Source organism: Protopterus annectens, chromosome 3.part0 (genome assembly GCF_019279795.1).
Source record: "Protopterus annectens isolate FY-2018-M chromosome 3.part0, PAN1.0, whole genome shotgun sequence".
Classification (NCBI taxonomy): Eukaryota; Metazoa; Chordata; order Ceratodontiformes; family Protopteridae; genus Protopterus; species Protopterus annectens.
In genome coordinates this window covers 488,623-510,465 of record NC_056731.1, presented here as the reverse complement: position 1 = coordinate 510,465, position 21,843 = coordinate 488,623, and positions in this window count along the sequence as shown.

Here is a 21,843-nt window from a genome sequence, read left to right as displayed (position 1 = left end):
TTCCACTACAAAATGCATTTAAGATTGCTATTCTACTATTAGGGCCTTTATGACCCCATACCTTTAGATGCTTCAGACCATAGTATTTGAACTTTGATATGTTACAAATGAAAAAAAAAAGATTTTACTTTTGCTATAATGATGACTAAGAATATATGAATTGTGGGGCTAGTACTATTTTGCATACTGAGCAGAAAAGCACATAGAACACCGCCAATAAAAACTAAGCACAATACAAAATGTCATATTATTACTGTGAAGGCCTGTAAATACCTGTATTTGGAATATACACATAAAAGGTCATATTTCAACCCCAGTTCAAGGATTTCATTGCAAAACTTTCTAGCAGCAACAACAGGGTGCCGAGCATACCCCTCAACTGTACAGATTTTTGCAGAATATCCAAATTTTTGCCTCATATTTTTGGTCTTTTCATAAAATTTGTGGTTTTCTGGCAAATCATTGAAGACTGAAGTCAATAAATAATACCAAATAATGACAGACATTTGAGTTTCGGACTTTATATCCTTCAGAAAATACATAATAATGCAAAACCTGTTATTCTAGCAACTTTCTAACTTTATAGGAGCAATATTTAAATTCTGTCCCTATTTTGGGGCCTTTTCCCCCATTCTTTCTAGTTTGAGCGGTATGGTACCAAACAAAAATTACTCCTAAGATTGCTAGGGATTTCACTGCAGTTCAACACTGAATTTGATCTTATTCCTTGAGCAACTTTAAACCATGGCATTGGAGAAAAGACATGTTACAACTAAAAACAAAATATTTTTCTGCTGAAATGTTTATGATTTTTACATGTACTGCATTGGCAGCTCAAAAAATGTGTGTTCTACACCACTGCTGTATTCTACACTCGGAGCAGAATATATTTACAAGACCCCAGATGAAAATTCATTATAATGCAAAATGTCAGACAGCAGTAGTGAAGGAAAATAAACTGCTGCATATGGTACTTGTGTATAAAAAGTCATTTTGAGGATTCAGAAAGTACCCCAATGCTGGGGGTAAGATCTGTGATAAAAAGGGTCTACTCCCACTATGTGGTAATTTGCAATTCAGATACAAATTAGTCACAATGAGGAAAGACCTCTTTATCATCTATGTATTTCCTTGACTTACTTTTAAGTACCACTAAGGCTGCTCAACACTTTGCTGCAGTAGTTAACATTGGTAGCCCATGCAAAGTGTTAGCAGAGGCACCCCTCATTCACACAGACACACACACACACACACACACACACACACACACACACACACACACACACACACACACACACACACACACACACTCACTCACTCACTCACTCACTCACTCACTCACTCACTCACTCACACGCAGACACACAGCCACACACACACACACACACACACACACACACACACACACACACACACACGCGCACACACACACACACACACACACACACACACACACACACACACACACACATACACACACACAAAGACACACAGACACACACAAGTTTCCAAATTGTCAGAACACTCCCTGTGTTTCTTTTTATATTTTCCTGCATCATAAATCATGGATGGTTACAGTCAGATTACAGTCAGATATCAGACATTAGAGTTTCATTCTTATTCTTCAGAAACTGCATCAAAATACTAAACCTATTGCTCTATTAATATATTGTCACATTTCAGAATTCTCTCCTGCTGCCTTCTAATATTTTTGCTAACTTGGTCTTGAAGCCCCCCCCCCCCCCAAAATGAACACATCCCTATCACTATGCCTGTCCCTGATTTTACAGGAAGCTGCTGCTGTTACTTCTAATAGGCATGCCTCTCAACTGTTCAGATTTTTGCAATATGCCTACTTGTTCACCTCATAGTATTGTTCTGCTCTCATAAAATTTGAGTTTTCCATGGCAAACCACTGAAGACTGGAGTTTGTACATAATGGCAGACATATGAGTTTCAGACTTCATATCCCTCAGTAAATATATACTAGTACAAAGTTTCCATTCTAGCAACTTTCCAAGTTTATGAGAAGAATAACTAAAATCCATCCCTTATTGTGGGTCTTTGTCAACCCCTTATTTTGGTTTTGTCCAGATTTCTTGTGCTGCAAGGTTGAAGGGTATACTTATAGGTACCCTGACTCTTGTAACTCACAAACTGTTGCAGTTCATGTATTAATGCATGTCATCCATTTTATATTGGGGAAAAAAACTTGTTACTATCATTTGGCATAGTGAGTTAATGTTTCCTGTGTCAAAGATGCAGACTTCAAACTTCCCCCTTTCCACTTTAAATGTTCTTTTTTAATTTTAGCTGCTATTTAACATCATCTTTGGTATCTAGTGGTAGCATAGAGGACCAATATCCTCTTTGTGAGGTGGGAGTGTCCAGGGTTTGAATCTTTTCACTACCTTTAAGGCACACTATTTATAGTATCCCTGGTGTCTAATGTACTCCCCCAACTGGTTTTGTCTTTCTTTTTTTGAAAAGTGCCTTAAAGGCACACTAAATATAGTATCCCTGGTGTCTAGTTGTCCTCTGACCCAACTCACATTTCTTTCTTTTTCATAAGTGCCTTTCTGGCATGATATCCCCTGGTGTCTTGTGATGCTGCAATAGTCAAGACAAGAGTAAGCAGGCTTTGAAATTTTTAGTGCCTTTAGGTTATGTCTAAAGGGTATGCCTAAAGTCCAGTGTTCCTCCCTTATGCACATCATCTTTATATATTTTTTTCTTCTAAGTGCCTTTCAGGCACAACATGCCCAGTATCCATGGTGTCTAGTATTCTCTCAATCCATGTCTTGTTTAAGTGCCATTAAGACATGATATTAAACAGTTCTGCCTGGGGGCTAGTGTTCCCCCAACCCAATGTTGCAATATCTGGTCATTAGTCTAGGGAAGTATGAAGGAGTAACCCTCCCAGCACACATGTGCATGCACACACACACACACACACACACACACACACACACACACACACACACACACACACACACACACACACACACACACACACACACACGCACACACGCACACAAACTCCCCCCACCAAATCACACTTATAGACCCAACTACCCAACACCCATTCATGCAGACACAAACCTATCCTATCCCCAAATAACTGCTCCTACTGTGACCCTCCCAGCAGGCATGCACTCACATATACACTCATTTATACACTCACACATGCAGTCTCACACATAGACACCCCTCAACACTACCTGTGCTCTAAACTCCCCAGCAATTACCTTTACCATGATTAGTAAACTCAAGGTTTTGGCCATGTTCATTAACATGAGTGTCCATGATCATCCAATTTACTTTATGAAGTGAGGGATTCTCTTAATTGCTTGGCTGTGTAAATGCTTTACCAAAGGCAGTTTCAGGAGACCACATGGATAATTCATATGCCTTTCTCATGGAATGCATGGAAATAGCCCACTGCAGTGCTGCATGTCTTAATTTTAAATACAAAGCTATGCTTATGCACCTATCCCGGATAAAGAATAGTTGTGTAAAATCTTACCATAGCATGAACAGAAGGACATTTTATGAGCTCCTTCCTGCAACTCCCCTACCCCTCGCTATCTAACTCCTCTATCCTCTTCCTTATTCTCCTTATCTTGTCCACCCATCCTTTCCTTCTCTATAATTAGTTGACTCAGTCTCTGCCCCCAAAACTTACTGCAACTTTTCTCAATTAGTAACTGGTCTATTATCTCTCCCTAATAATATAGTATTATTTACCTGTCTTAGCTCTCTATAATTATGCACATACATAAAGTTTTGTGATAGATAAAAAATATCAGTATCTACAATTATTAGAAATGTGTATTAACTTTAGTCTATATGTGTAAAATTGATGTATCAAGAACTCACTGTATGTATTACTCTGTATCCATGTGTTATTTCTCTGGTGTAATGTTTTGAAATTTTGTACAATTGTTCTGTTCTAAATGTACAGCTTTTCTCCCTGGGCCTCCACTGAAAAAGAACCTGTGCCCAGTTGGACTTTCCCAGTAAACAAGTGTAAAATAAAATAAATAAATGAAGGAATAAAGTATCACGGTAGGGCTGTCTCTGAATATGAAATGTTTACAGTAAGGTGTACACTTCGCATGCACTTTGCAGGTAACATGTCTGAATTCTGCCACATATATCAGACTCTCTTCAAGATTTCATTAAATCAAACATTCAAGTAGTAGCAACAGTGTGTTCTGCTACAGAATGCACACAAGACTACTCTAATATCCTAAGGAATTTCATTGCAACTCAGTGACAATTTTGACAGCAATACTTAAGCTGCTCCAAACCATGGCAGTTGACCCATGATATTTTAACTGAAAAATACTTTTTTTTCTGGTAGAATATGAATGATTTTATTTCTGATGTAATGACAGCTTAGAAATGTGTACTATGCCAGTGCTATATTCTACATGGTGAACACACAAAAAAAAGGATAACTCCTTCAATAGATGCCAGGTATATTGCAAGTGAAGGCCTGTGATCTTATACTTTTGCCACCTATTTGTAAAAGGACATACATCAGTCACTTTTTGAGATTTCAATACAAATATTTTAGGAAATAACAAGATCTTCAGCAGCAAAATGGTTCCATGATTGCTATTATACCCTTAACATTTTCAGTTCATTTAATACTAAGTTTGACCCCCACCAATTTAGCTGTTTTAAACCATAGGATTTAAACCATGATTTGTTATCAATAAAATACTGAAATTTATAGGATGTTTACTTCTCATATAATGACAGTATAGTAAAACTATATTCTGAGCCAGTACTATAGTGCATACTGAACAGATGTCATGTACAACTCCTACAATGAAAACTGAATAGATCTCAAAATGTCACACTGTAATAATGAAGAACTGTGAACTTCTGTAGGTGACATATGCATGAAGGACCACATGTCAATTTCACTTTAAGATTTTATTACGAAGGTTTGAGGCAGTAAAACAATTGTTTCAGATACAAAATGCATATAAGACTGCTGTCTCTTAGATATTTCATTGTAGCTCAATGCTGAAATATACTCTACCAAATAAGCTTCTTAAAGCCATGGTATTTGATCCATGGTGTCTTACAATGAAATAAAAATCTATTTTCTGCTGAATTATATATGAGTTTTACTACTGATGTAATGACAGCTCACTAAAGATATATTTGAGACTGCTGTTGTATTTTTCATCCTTAGCAGACATTATATACCACAATCTCAGTGTAAACTGAAAAAATATCAGACTGTGATAATGAAGGCTTATGAATTTCTGCCTTTGGTATATATACATCAGTGTATACATGTATACAAGTTTTATACATGCATTGTGTATAAAAGTCCACAAGTCAGTCTTGCTTTTTGATTTCATTACAAAACTCTCAGGCAGTAAGAAGTGGATTTTCAGCTATAAAAGGCACCTAAGACTGCTATTGTATCCTTACTGACTTAGGTGTAGATCAGTACTGAATTTGACTACAAACTTTAGATGCTGCAAACCATGGCATATGAGCTATGAGATGTTACAAACCCATTTTTTGGAGAACTACAATGTCATTTTTACTTCTAAAGTAATGATGACTTTGTGCACATATATTTGGATGCTAGTTTCACCACTCTTCCTGATCAGTGATTACATGCCCCTGCAGTGGAAATTGGATTTATGTAGACTGTAACACTAAATGTAATTTGTAACAGTACAATGGTTTCTTCTTATGAGCCTATATGCTAGTTCCCCATGACCATTTGTAATGACAGTTTCAGTTTCAGGGAATCCTAGTGAAGGTTCTATTGATTAGATAGAGAATATTAAAACATTACTGCAGTTTTGATATCCATCTTCTATACTTGTGGATGGAGAATATCCTCTGTGGTGGTATAAGAGAGTTTGTAGAATGCCAGACTTGGTGGATCTGTTTTGTACAGCCTTGTACATTACAGATATGGGTGGAACATTTGATTAATATTTAATGAAATATATTATTTGTCTTGTTATACAGGGGCATTTCTGCTCTTTTAGGCATTTGGCCATTGTGTACTAAAGAGTTAGTTTTAAAAGTATGTTAGTGCTGAAGCAGTTTCTGTAGTTAGTGGGTCCCAGTTTATGTCACTAAGTAAGATATGGAGATCTTCCTCTTCAGATTCCAGAATGTCTCTTCCTAAAATGAGTTTTTGTAACAAGAACGGCTTCATCAAACACAGATTGTATTTTTGACTAAATAACTTTAATAAAGATGAGCTAAACAGCTTTCACAAACTGCTTCATCAGTTCTACTACAAAGAAATTCAAATGCTACAATTTAAAAGTTTTCAGGATCATGTGTCCAGATGACATCACATTACTCCATTGTTGTTGTTGTGTCTTTCGACTTTTCCCGGTTAGGGGTCGCCACAGCGGAACTCCGGTCCGCTAATGATTGGCAGTTGATTTTTATGTGCCGAGTTGTCTTCTACAGAAATTGATGACTTAAAGGTCAGAAAATCTACTGTATTAGTTAAAAAATCAATAAATAAAGTAAAATCTATAGGATCACCTTCCCATAAATAGAAAGATGTCATCCACAAACCATTTATAGAACAGAACCTGTTTGCAAAAAATATAAAATCATTTCCCCATTGAGATAAAACTAAATTAGCATAAGAATAAGCTACTGGTATGGCCATCAGAACACCAGTTTTCTGTCAATAACATAATTCATCATACATAAAAACATTATTGGTTAAAACTAACTACAGTAACTCACATATCAGATGAATGTCTGCATTACTCAAGCTAGAATTTGTACTTAAAAACATTCTCACAGAATTTATACCAAATTTAATTGGAATCACTGTAAATAATGAATCAATGTTCATTGTTATCGTAATAAAGTCCAAAGGATGTTCCTTTACAGAACAATTATAAAGATGTTCCAAGAAATCAAAGCTGTCTTTTATATAACTTTTAGATAACAGTACAGCATCCTTCAACTTTGTCTCTCTGTATTTAGATAAAGATTTAGTCACCCACCCCCTAGAGAAATGTACAGGTTTCATCAGTGGAGATTCTATGTTCTTGTGTATTTTTGGGAGACCATAAAACATAAGAATTATCAGGTGAGGGACATAAAAATAATTCATATACTCTGAAGACAAAAGGCCTTCAAGGTGCAGTGAATAAACATCACTGTTAAACTTATTAATGATCTTCCCCATATCTAATTTATTCAAGACCTCATAATGCATCAGTCCATCCATCCATATCCATCTATCCATCCATCCATCCACAACCCCTTTTCCCATTTTTGCATATGGAGTTAGGGTGTCACTTCAACACTGACAATCATCTAGAGCCAAGGTTTACATCACCAGGTGGCTAGCCCTGCCACAGTAGTTCTTATACACCACACATTTGCATGCACACTTACTTCTGTGGCCAATTTAGAGTATCAAATCCACCTATTGCATGTCTTTGGAATGTGAAATGAATCCGGAGCACCCAGAGGAAACCCAAGTGATCACAGGGAGGACAAGCAGACTCCACACAGAAAGCACCTCAGCCAAGAATCAAACCGGGAACCTCTTGCTGTGATGCAACAACACTATCTGCTGTGCCACTGTGCTGCCTTGCTTATATGTATCAGTATCCTGTAATAAAGAAAGCATACTGGAATTATAACATTCTTTGTCCACGATGACAATACCTCCCCCTTATCAACATTTTTAATTATAATATCATTATTGGATATACGTTTATCTAAACCTCCTTTTCTATAGTTATTAGGGTATGAAATTTCTTAGTTTTATCCAAAAATAATGCCCTCATATCCAATTCACATGCTTGTTGAAATGCATAAGTTAAAGGGTGGTTGTTTGGAAAAAAAGGTACAAGTCTTACTACACACATTTAAATATGCATGTAAAGAAAGAAAAAACAGTTTTAAATTTAATAAATGAGGAAATAGTCTCAAACCTGTAAGATAATCATTTGAATTTCATTATGAAGATGGTTCAAAGGTCATACCTTTGTTTAGCATAGCTCATTCTGTAGCACTAAGCACATAGGATGATACATTAAAAACAATATCTTGTGAAATGTTCTGTTCTACTCCATGTGTCAGATAGCTGAAATCTCTTCTATTTCCTCCTCCTTCTTATTTATTTTTTGGCTTCTGTTGCAGTGTTGCTTTGGTGGAAGTGGGTGTTTTTGTAGAACTGGAGGAAAATTTAGGGGGTCCAAAGCTGATATTAAATATGCATCAACTATAGGTACCTTGTCCACTATGACTGGATTAACCTGAATAGGTGCTCATTGAGGCATGTTCATTATGAAGGTTTGAGGGAATTAGTTTTGACCAATAATATTTTTATGTATGAAAAAGGGTAATGCAATGGGCAGACTAGTAATTAATTATTCTGCTAATTTAGTTTTATCCCAATGGGAAAAAGATTTTATATTTTAGAAAACAAATTAGTAGTAGTAAAGTAAAGTAATGTGAATAGCACACTCTGCTAATGTGTCCAAATTTATTTTTAGATAAGGTCCTGTTCTATAAATGGTTTGTGGATAACATATTTCTGTTATGTGAAGGTGATCTACAGATTCTACTTTATTTACTGATTTTTTAACTTTAATTCAGTATTTGAGCTCAATAAATAATTTTTACCTGAGGACATCATAATAAAGAGGTTGAAAGACAGTATAAATTAATTGAAGAAAATGGAAATGATAGAACACGACCAGTGTTAACAGATAACAGGGGAACAGAAGAGGGAAAAGTAAAAAAGCCATTAGCCGTGTTAGATTTATGCATACATATACTGCTCATTCCAAGGGAATACAGGAGATCATTAAGAAATATTGATGCATTTTACAAGGTTTATAAAGGACACAGCTCTAAAAGAGTATTTTGATGTACCATATTTTGGATACAGATACATGAATTTGAAAAACAGGTTATGTTATAAACAGCAGTGGAAAGATCATAGACATAATTTAACTAAAATAGGTAATTTCCCTGTTTTAACTGTATTTTTTGTAAATATATAAAAAAGGGAACAACAGATAACTTCATACACCCAATGATTAGAAAGAAATATTTGGTAAATGGGACTGCTACCTGTAGCAAGAAGAATATAATATATATTGCCCTGTGTATGAGCTGTGAAGCTTTTTATGTGGGTAAAACTAAATGTAGACTGAAGGACAGAATATGTAATCACATATCTGATATAAGGAGAAAGGTTTATACTAATGCCTTGTTTAAACACCTAGATACTGCAGGTGAAGGACACTCTTTTACTTTTATGAGTATTGAGATAGTATATCAGTTGGACAGAGGAGGTGATTTAGTAACTAAAACAGAAAATTTGGAATATAAATGGATTAATGAATTATATGCTGATGCAATACCTGGTTTAAATGAAGCAGTAAACTTGAAACCTGTTTTGAAATTACTGCAGCAGAAATGTAACTGACACTATCTCTTTAAGTGTGAATGTGATGTCATCTGGACATGTGACCTTGAAAACGTTTACATTGTAACATTTGAATTTGATTGTACTAGGCCTGATGAAGCAGTTTGTGAAATCTTTTAGCTCATCTTTATTAAAGTTATTTGATCAAGAATATAATCCATGTTTGGTGAAGCTGTTCCTGTTGTTACAGTTACTGCATTTGGATTTGGCTACACATTTTCCTGCTGGAGCTCTTTTTTGTGTACTAAAATGAGTTTTAGTGGGATTTTGAAAGCCTTTTGGGAGATGAATGAACAGTGAGCAGATAGGGATTTGGGCTGGATTATAATATTGTGGCAGTGATTTGAGAATGTTAGCTATACGTAGATCAGGAATTGTATTATTACTTGTGGAGGACTTGGTTCTAATAGTTTGTTTCACTAGTTAATGCAGTCCTGTAAAGGTTAGAAGTTTGGTCCAGTTGTGTAACAAGCAGTCCTGTAGCAGTTGCATTAAACTCTGGCAGCAGTACAGTGTTTTATTTCATGTCACCTGAATACATATTTGTTATTAGTTTTTCCTTGTGTTTTATTGGATGACGGTAGGGGCATGCATGTTGTGCCTATGTGTATTACTGTATTGTATTGCTACCTAGTGTTACTGTAACAGTTATTTTGTGGAGTTTATTTTGCACATTTCTTTTATTTTTGAGCCTAATGTCATGTTTAATTAGTATAACATTCCTACTCCTGTACTTATTGCAGGTCTTCTGACACTATGTATTGTGCAATGCTGTCTGGCATGGGCAGAGAGCATCGTTTAGCCATGTCTCTAATGGCTAGAAAGTGGGGTCACTCAGAGAGCATCCTTTAGCCATGTCTCTAATGGCTAGAAAGTGGGGTCGCTCAAAAGAAGCAATGCTTTTAGTGTGGACCATTTGTCATTGATACTAGCAGTACTGATTAGGCCTATCTTTAAAGCTTTGGTTTCATATGAAAGATTGCAGGTTAAAGGTTGGGACTTGGTAGGATGAGCATAGTTTAGTTCTATATGTCTTGTGAGTTTAAATATAGAGATGTTTAATTTGTATGAAAGCTTTTAAAGGATGGAGTGATAATCACATAGTACTAAAGAAGGATACTATGCATGTGGTACTGTTTGGCAATGATGTATATTAGTTTATTGCATTGTTAATGTAATAGGCCTTCAGGTTTGATAGTAAAACAGTGGGTGGGTGGCTATTTAGTAAAGTGGCATTATACAGTGTTTCATTTAAAGGGTGAGAGACAGATTAAAGTTGTGATTAATATCAGGGATGAGAGTTGTTTAACTGCAGGAAATGTTATGCTTGTAGGTCAATACTTTTTCACCAAAGTAGGAAATTAATTCTTGTATGGTAGTTATCTGAAAGGGATTAGAAATAATTTACTTGGCTTTTATTAGATAATATGTTATTAATTGACTTCAGTAATGCTGTGAATATTAATACAGTTGATAATGGAATACCAAGACTGTGAAAACTATAATACTGAACTTGCAGTGCAGTTTTTTTATTTCATACTCTGCGTAGCGTGTAGTACATATGAGAGAGAGAGTAAGTACATGTTGTAAGAGTTACATTATGGATGTATTACACATAAGAGAGGAAGAAGTCGTATATAGTAATAGTTTGTGGTAGTGCTAAAGGTTTACAGTCAATTCACAGGTTGAAAGGAGTGAAGTTTTTATGAGGAATTTATGTAGCGTTCTGATACCATTGTAAGCTATAAAAGCATTGGTTGTGATGGCAGAGGGGAAGTGGCTAGATAGGTATTTATTTGACAATATCTGGATGGGTGGGAGTGGGGGTATGGTGCATCATGAAGCAAGGCTGAGTACAGTGGCACTTTCTCAGTAATGGAATCTAATTGCATAAGGAGATGAAAGTGGCTGCAGACTGAACTGGTCAGGGTGTTTTGTTAAACACTGCTTAACTCTGAAAAGCAAATGTGGGAGTGGCCATGCAATTCAAATTGTTTATTGGCTGTCTTGCAAAATAAATATCAAGAATAATGTTTCCTTCCCAGTAATAGACTCCACTACAACAGAGCTATTGCCTTTTTCTGTGTTGTTATTCCCTCAGCAGTCAGTGTATGTTTTCCCCTATAGCAGTAGCCCACAATACGACAATGTTATAGGGTTAGCACAATTACTATGATGAACTGCAATAGCTTTTAAATAGTTCATAGGTTCATAGGTAGATACTAGGCTATCTGCCCTAGGGCATTTATAAGCCTAGCCAGAGTGTATTTGGCTTCCGCCTCTCTATTAGATTAGCCTACTGTGCCTCTGTAAAGTAGGTCACAGAAGGTACCCTTTTAAGATTAGTTTACTGTGCCTCTGTCTATCAGGGACACAGAAGAGATCCCAGGGGTGGATTTGCGATTTCCCATCCACGCGTCCAGATTTCGCTTGAAGAGGGTCAGCGAGGGGCTATGTCTAACATGAACTGGGATTCTATTCCAGAGTGAGGGGAGCCTCTGGGAAATGAATCTGTCCCTCCAGCATGTCCTATTTATTTTTGTGCTGAGGTTTAGGTCCCTGGAGCGTGTAGCTCTAAGGGACTTGGATTTTTTTGAGGTGGAGCATGTCCATTAATTTTGGGTTTGACATGGCTTTGTACGTCAGGCATAGATCGCTTCTGAGTAGGCGGTAAGCAACTGAGTAGAGCTGGAGTTTCTTTAGTCGAGCTGCATAGGACATCTGTTTGTAGCCCATGATCCTCTTGGTGAGGTACTTTTGGGGTCTCTCCAGTTGCTGCAGGTGTCGGGTAAGGTACATCCCAAAAGGGGCATTGTATTCAATCATGGGCCTGATGAGTGACGAGTAGAAGGGCACAATGACCTTTCTTGATCTAGATGCGAACCCTTTCGTGATAAGGTGCGCTATATAGAAGGTCTTTCTAACCACTTTGGCAACGTGATTATCAAAGGAGAGATTACTATCTACTTTGGTCCCCAAATCTCTAATTACTTCTTCCATACCTAATGGATTACCACCTATGTGGTAATTTGTGGGCACCTTGTTATGTTGTTCCCTCTTGTGGGAGTGATGACCAGTTGTTCCCTCTTGTGGGAGTGATGACCAGTTGTTCCATTGCGTTAGAGTTTATAAATTCAAGGAACCGTTGGGCAAGGGTGTTTGGGCTTGGTTTTCCCAGTCAATGTTTGGGTAGTTGAAGTCACCCAATAACATAGTGTTTGGAGAGACCTTCATATTCTCCAGTGTTCTCAGGAATGCCAAGTGGGGTTCCTGTAATAGGGAGGGTGTTCTGTAGCAGGCTACAAACTGAAAGGCGGTTTTGCCTGCTGTTAGTTGCACATGGATGGTTTCCGATGCTTTGTGCAGTGCCACTAACCTGGAGGTGTAGGTATCTTTGATGAATATAGATATTCCCCTCCTTTTGTGCTTCAGTCCGAGTTTTGGGGCCGAAACGCATGGTATAAGTTATAACCTGGTAGTGCTGGGGTAATCTCAGGAGCCTTGAACCAGGTTTCTGTTACTGCACAGGCATCGATTTTCTACTAAAGTTGTTATTCTTATGTTTCCTTCCTTTTGAAATATGTTGATATCTGATGTAATTGCATAGTTCAAATTTGATTGTATAGATTAAGAGATGTGCTCTTTATTGACTGTATTAGGCTGTCCTAGGAGTACGGAGAAACAGTAAAAGGGACCAGTGTTCTTTCCAGACAGGCAGGATTTTTGTGTAGATGTAAGTTGGAAAATGTCAACAGTAGTCTCTAGTAATTTAGTTAAGTCTTCTCCTTACATAAAGATTGACACGGACCTTTTGCTGTTGGACTTGCAGTTGCACCATTTGTGCACTGCAGATAGCTTTGTCCCTAACCTCAATTTATTTTCCTGATTTAGTTTTTGAAAGAGGGAGTGAATTCTACTTGTTGAAATTAGTAGGTGAGAAAGATACTGTAAAGGTATTGCATTAGGTAATCAAAATAGACTTCTCATATCTTGAAATAAGTACGTATAAAGGTATAATTACATTCTGTTCACCGCCGTAAGGTAACCTTTTAGTGAGATTACTATCAGTAATGCTAAAGAATAAATAAGGCTGTGGTGATTTTGTACCAAAGCAGTTAATTTGTGCTATCAAATATTAACAGTAATTAACTTATTTCACAGTCTTAAAAACACATGACTATGTAGTTTACACTTAAAGTACCATATAACAAAATTAAAAGAAAAGACTTGGCTATGTACACAGTCTTTTCCCTCATATAGATAGTCACAGTGCTTTCTGTTGGACCTCCTTATGTACCATTTATTCAGTGCCGATAACTTTGTCCCTTACCTCAGCTTCATTTCCTGTATCAGTTCTTTCACACTTAGAAATGAAAAAAGGTGTGTGTGTGTGTGTGTGTGTGTGTGTGTGTGTGTGTATAGATATATATATATATATATATATATATATATATATATATATATATACATATACATATACATATTGTTAGAAAAATATGTATTAACATGCGTATGCTTAATGCCAAATTAACAATCAAGTGTTTTTAATATGCTTTTCATTCTATTTTTCATGCACTGTGTTATATACAAATTGAGTTTCATATGAGACTGAAAATATGCTTTTCTAAAACTGCAGCATGCTTACTGAAACTTGCAAGTTGCCCTCTGACCTAGTAACTGCTAGCACAGCAATATTCTTGTTTATGCCTTGTGGAAATGTACTTGAGAAGCAGGTGTTTATCTGCTAGGTCAGAAGCATATGAATGAACAATACTCTATATTAGAAATGTAATGATTCTAGACAAACAGCCTTGTTCAGAGGATGGGAACCTCTGCAGCTGCAGTAGTTTAGAGATAAGGTAGACAAAGGATTATTAGAGAAATGAACTGCTAGCATTGTGCTTGATTTAGCCGTAGTATCTTGAATGTAACATAACAAGTATCTAACTGAAAGTAACCGAGGCCATGTTGTTTTCCTCAGGAAGTTTCACATACAAATTGTTTAAATCAGCAGAAAATCATGGGAAAGATGGTCAGCAGATGATGATGAAAAGGTGGTAATCTGTTACGTTAGCATGGTAGGACAGGATTAATTTGATAACCTATAAAAATGAATGCATTTCCTGTTTCTGGTTAGACAAACTCTGTATTAGCACGTTTTTGTCTCCTTGCTGCAAGATTAAAGTGCCTTAACCTGAACCTACCGTGTTTTGATCATTTTTAAAGTATATTTTTCCTTTAACAGATTGGTCCTTCGGACCGCAAACGTATCTCTCGCTCTGGACCTAGGTCAGAATTGGGCCCGGTGGCATGCATCCGTACAGAGAAGAGGCCAAATCGGCTCTTCTGTTTTAAAAGACCTCCGACTGAATTGTCGTTTGAAAGAGGCCAGCCACTGTTTCTGATCTGGGATTGGAGGACGAGTCAACGATCCGGTGGATCAACTCACGGAGGGTCAGGTAAGGAGGAATTACCTTATTTCTGGTTTAAGATCAGGGACAAGGTACAGAACTGTTTTTTGTCAGGTAAATTTGCGTATGCAGATTAGAGACAGAAAAAGGGGTTACTGTTCTTTGTCATAGATCAGGGAAACAGAATAGGTAGACAGTTATTCTAGATAAACTGTGAAAAGGTGTAGACTTGTGGTACCACGGGATAGAAAGGGTTACGTAACAATTTACAGCTCAGCTAAGACACCAATGGGAAATCAGTGCACAAAAAATTCCCGGGACACGCCCCTAACTGAAGACGCAAAGTATATGCAATTACAGCGTGCCGATAATGTTAAATATTACACCAAATGGGACGATAAGTATAAATTCGAGGGTAATTTAGATAAACTTGCACTTATGAAACTTGTAAAACAGTTAAAAATAGACGTGAAAGGTCAATTAAAAAAGCAGAGACAATTAGGAGTCCCTCAGGCGCATAGGTGGCTTGAGGAAGCAAACTGTAGGGAACAGAGAATTAAAAATTCAAAGGCAATGTTCTTAGACAAAGAAGACAATAACTTAGTAATTGCCCCCTCCACTTCCGTTACCAGAATATGAAGCGAGTGGACGAGTCGATCCACCTCCGCTATATCCAGCAGTCCCTGCAAAAGCACAACCGTTTGTCAGGGATCCCATCGAGACTAGGTCTCGAACACGCGACTTGAGGAGGGAAATTGAATTAAATGAATTAAATAGAGCATCACAAGCTATGAGTGAAGAAGAGATATGTCCGCTCATAGAAGTATCGAATCCTCAGGCAGGACAGGCAGGACAAGATCTGACACTTTTAGTTTATAGACCGTGGACACCGGAAGATGTCCAGAAAGCCACAGAAGGTATTCCCCACCCAAAAGTGAACTTTAGAAAATTTTTAGAAGACTTACAGGGCATGAGATTAAGTAACCATCTAAATGGAGAAGAAGTAGAAAAAGTAGTTAGACAAGTTGTGGGTCCAGATTGGCACATGATTAGCGGCAACTGGAATCCTCGTGACGCACAACTTAGACCACTCCCACATACTAATGCAGAACTGGATGGCAGAGTGAAAGGTCTGACAGACCGAATCTCTGAAAAGTGGAAGCCTAGGGCTGATTGGACTTGCATTAATCAATGCATTCAACAGGAAGTTGAAACAGTTGATAGATATTATGCTAGACTGTTAGAGTGTTTTAATAATCACTGCGGAATGCAGATACCAGAAAACCAGACACATGATTCCTTATATGAACAACAGTTAAAGAACGCATTCTTGAAGGGTAGTATAACTCCCATTAGTAGCTTTATTACGAAGCATATGGTAGATCATCGAACAAGTAGATTACAGCCATTACTTGAATATGCTAGACATGCAGAGAGACATTTCAGTAGTAAAAAGAAAAAGAAAACTCAAGTATTTTCAGCAGAAGATGGGTCAGAAGTGTTTGTAGTACAAACTGGGAGAAAGGGTAAGAAAAATACCCAGGGAAATAAACAATCTGACAAACGATCAGAAGATTTCGAGGAAAGAAAGAAAAAGGGTGAGTGTTTTAAGTGCGAGAAAAAAGGACATCTAGCGAGGGATTGCAGGCTAAACAAGAAGGCGACTACAGAAAATGAGGAGGATGAGGAATGACTATATGATAGTCAGGAATCATTGGAAGAGAGTGAGCAGGGAAAGGTAAGTGTAAATGTGATAGCAGGAGAAGAGGATGTGACACAAGGGGTAGAGGATGTATCTGAATACACAGACATAGAAGAAAATGAAATTTTAGACCTAGCTCTTTTGAGCTTAGAGCTTTACTTGGCAGACACAAAACCGGAAGTGACGCTTCTGGTGGAGGGGAGGGAAGTTAAATTTTTGTGCGACTCAGGGGCTTCACGAACCCTGATACACCCTTCCAAGCTACCAAAAGATACAGAGTCACCAGATTATATACTAGTGAAAGCAGCTAATGGACAGCTGTATCGGGAGCCACTCTCCCATGACATAACAATAACAGACCCCGTTTCAGGGATGATTCAGAAAAGTAAAATTGTAGTTTCTGCAAAATGCCCAGTAAATCTTTTGGGTAGAGATTTGATGCAGATATTTGGCATAGCCGTAGTTCCAACCATGCAGGGTATGGAAGCACAGCGACAAATGGACACTTTTGTAGTGCGACCGGAGGGTGAAATGTATTATTGGTACAGCCAGGACTTGGTTACGACTGGTCCAGGGGCAGTAACCAAAGAACTGATGAATGTAGCCATCAGCAAGTTCTCCTCCCTCGAGTTTGACAAACAGCATTTGTTGCATTGTACTCTATATTACTGTAATAGACCAGGACCTGATAAAGATTATGAACAAGAATTGTTTCAGAACCATGCAAATAGGCTAGTACTGTGAAACTTGTACTGAGATGCAGAAGGGAACAGTGTAGCAAGCTGTTCATTGCCCCAGGAATTTTTAGCACTTTACAAATCTAATCGACTGCCACATGTTAGTTTAACTAAGAACAAAACTTTAAAATGGGCAGACTTAGGTGAAAAAGTCACAAGGTGGGAAAAGCAGACAGAATCAGAGCTCTCTGAACAGGGAATACAGAAACAAAAGTTGAATTGGATCACACAGACACACCCAGCTGTACACTCACAGGCCAGTGAGAATAGCTGAGTATTACTCTTATTGGAAGAAGAGGAAAAAGCCTTGCGAGACATACCAGACATTCTCTGGTCAGCAGGGAAATCAGATGTAGGACTAATACGAACAGCAGGACCAGTTTCCATAATGCCAAAGTCAGCTTTTAGACCCCAGAAAAGACAGTACCCCTTGAGAAAAGATGCAGAGGTAGGAATCAAACCTATCATAGCAGCCTTACTTAAGGAAGGAGTCTTAATTGAATCTCCTGATTCACCATGTAATACACCTTTATTTCCTGTAAAGAAAGCAAACGGGGAATGGCGTATGGTCCAAGACTTACAAGCAGTAAATAATGCAGTTATACCCAGGGCACCAACGGTGCCAGATCCACACACCTTACTGAATGATTTAAAGCCAGAACAGAAATATTTTTCAGTGGTAGATATTAGTAATGCATTTTTCTCTATACCGATACACCCTGACAGCCAATATTGGTTTGCATTTACATTTCAGGGAAAGCGGTACACATATACCAGATTACCACAGGGATATTGTGAAATTCCAACAATATTTGCACAAGAAATGGCAAGCAACCTGGTGGGATTTATCCCACTGAAAGGTAGTCAGATTCTACTTTATGTAGACGACATTCTGCTGGCAGCCCCCACCTAGCAAGAATGCAAAGAAGACACGATAGCTTTATTACAATTTTTAGCTATTCAAGGTCACAAAGTAAACAAAGACAAGTTACTGCTTTGGAGAAAGCAAGTTAAGTACTTGGGATATGTAATATCCAAAGAAGGTAGAATATTAGATGAAGACAGAAAAACAGCAATTTTACAAGCACCTAGACCAACTACCAAGAAGGAAATGATGTCCTTCCTGGGAACTACTATTTTTTGTCAGAGTTGGATACCGAACTATGCCTTGGAATCTGCTCCACTGGCCGACTTAATATTTAAGAAGCCGATGGCAGCACAAGATTTATTACAATGGACACCTGAAGCAGAAGCAGCTTTCTGTAAGCTGAAACAATTGATAGCATCATCCTTAGTTTTAGGATTACCAAACTATAACAAACAGTTTATTCAAACTGTAGATTGTAAGCAAGGTTATATGACATCAGTATTAACACAGCAACATGGGGACAAACAACGTCCCATAGCTTACTATTCATCACAGTTAGACCCAGTGGCGATCCCTGCCCCACTGTGTGCAAGCAGTAGTTGCAGCTGCAATGGCAGTGCAGGCTTCAGCCTCAGTAGTGTTATTCCACCCTCTCACATTGAGAGTGCCTCATGCAGTCGCAATTATTTTACTGCAAGAAAAAGTAGCATATCTTTCTCCAGCTAGGCATCTTTCCTGTATGACCATACTGTTGAGCCAACCTCATATGACAACTGAATGATGTAAAACTTTGAATCCGTCAACTTTGCTTCCAACCCCCGCAGATGGCAAACCACACTGCTGCCTGCGGGAGATTGAACAAAAGACGTTACAAAGACAAGACCTTATGGATGTTCCCTTGGATGATGCCGAGGTGACATGCTATGTGGATGGCTCGTGCAGGAGGGGTCCTACAGGACAGAACCTAGTGGGGTATGCAGTCGTTTCTGATACTGAAACTTTAGAAGCAAAATCTTTACCACACAACTTATCTGCACAAGCAGCAGAATTGATTGCCTTAACAAGGGCATGTACCTTAGCAAAAGGTAAGAAAGTGAATATTTATACTGACAGTCAGTATATAGATAGAATCATAGAATCATAGATTCTTACTAAGCTAACTGCCCTTGCGAGCCATTTTAAGCTTAGCCAATTATCCCTTCCCTCTCACTCACCTCTGCACCTTGTGTTTGTAATGCAAACACCTTAACCATTAGGCCACCCTCCCAACCCAATGCTTTTTCTACTCTACATGTTTTTGCGCAACAGTGGAAAAATAGAGGAATGATAACATCTACTGGTAAACCGATTAACCACGCACAACTTATTTTAGACTTGTTAGATTCAATTCAGTTACCTAACAAAGTAGCTATTTGCAAATGCGTAGCTCATACAAAACAACAGGATAGAATTTCAAAAGGTAATGCACGAGCTGATACAGCTGCAAAACAGGCAGCCTCAGCCACAGAAACTTTTCTTTTGAGTGAGGAATTACAACCCTCAGAGATTTTAGATTTAGAAATGTTAAAAACAATGCAGACACTTACTACAAATATTGAGAAACAAAAGTGGATAAAACGAGGAGCAATCCTCGAGAAGGGACTGTACATCTCCAAGGAAAAGAAACCGATTTTGGCATCTAATTTGTTTAGATATGCAGCATTGTTGAGCCATGGGCAGAGCCATGTCTCAACAGGGGGGATGGTACAGTTAGTGAATTGAGTGTTTACAACCTATGGGTTTACAAACTATACAAAAAATTTTTGTGCAGCATGCCATGTTTGTAACAAGCATCATGCACAAGGGGCGTTGAAGCCTAAGCGAGGGAATTTTCCTACACCACCATATCCGTTCCATACTATCTGTATGGATTTCATAGAATTGAATAAATGTGAGAATAAGAAATATTGCCTTGTTATTATAGACATGTTTTCCAAATGGGTAGAAGCGTTTCCAACTAAAAATCCAGATGCAGCTACTGTTGCAAAGGTCCTCATTAAAGAAATTATACCTAGATTTGGTATACCGGAAAAGATTTATAGTGATAACGGGACACATTTCGTGAACCAAACAATCCAACAACTCAGTCGTTATTTTGGGATATTGTTAAAGAACCACTGTGCGTACCACCCTCAATCTGCAGGGCTAGTAGAGAGGCACAATGGGGTATTGAAGAATAAACTTAGGAAGTTGATAGAAGAGACACAGAAAAATTGGGTGCACTGTTTGCCTTTAGCACTGTTAAGTATGAGAACTGTTCCAAATGTAAAGGGATTAACTCCTTTTGAAACTTTGTTTGGGAGGGCATATTATACACCTCAGTGGAAACCTCTCATGTCTACAGAGCAGGAGGCTGACAGTTCACTTGCAGGATATATGAGGCGATTTTTGAATAACAAACTTTTGCAGTTAAATTCTGTTTTAGATAAAGAGCAATCGAAATCGGAAGCACCAGTAGCCCCAGGCACCTGGGTCTGGGTGTAGATTGTGAAACGGAAGAATTGGAGCGCTCTGAAGTGGGAAGGTCCGTACCAGGTACTACTGTCGACACCCACTTCAGTCAAGATTGCAGAACGAGCTTCCTGGATTCATTTGACACACTGTAAACTGGTTAGAAACTTTGAACTGGACAAAAACTTTGTTACTGTTGCACAACAAGAACAAAATGGCCAGATACAGAGTGAGTAGAGACACTGAGCAACTTCAGAAAACTTGTATGATTGTTTTTATTGCAATATTGATCACACTGTTCTTTTTGTTGTGGCCGTACTTTTTTCCTGCCACAAAGGTTGAACTGATTAGACATAATGAACCAAACATAGACTGGCATCCGAACTTTAATACTTATCAGGCAATTACACGTGTGTACGCAGAGACTTTCAGTGTTTCGAACTGCTGGGTCTGTACGGCCATACCAACAGCATACGGGGGTTTATTAATGACTGCTATCCCCCTAGGGGTCAATGAGACCTGGGAAAATCTGGTTTTTGACACAGTCACTATTAAAGCACAAGATAAGGTAGCACTGTATTTGCCTGTGACACAAAAAGGAATTGTATGTTTTTATAAAAATAACTCCATCCAAGTTGGATGGAGTAAATGTAATGTTACAGTACAGTATAAGTGTTATAGAAAACCAAATGATTTGAGTGGATCTTGTAGTACAGATTATGACTCATTTTTGAAATCTATGCATAAAACTCTTGATCAGGTACAGCATAATCCTATACTTTTCAAACAGTTATCAGTGATAGATAGGAAAATGTTTCATGCAGGGCAGTCATTTCGTAACAAAGTAATGACAAAGGTAGAGGATTGTTATTTTGTATGTGGCAAAAAGGCATATAAATGGTTACCTGAGAATTGGTCTGGCAGTTGTTTTTTGGGATACCTGGTTCCGGCCATCCGACACACTGCAGCTTTGCCTCAGGGGAGTGTTCGAAATACTCGAGATGTAACCGAAAAGACTGTTAAGAAACCTGAGAATCCAGTGGGACGAATCGAAGCAGGGTGGAAAAACCATCGTAATGTGGGAACCAAACTTGTGCACATGGACTTGAGTGATGCTGTTATATCCTGGGCAGGTATATCACCCATGTATGGCGGAAATAAATCAA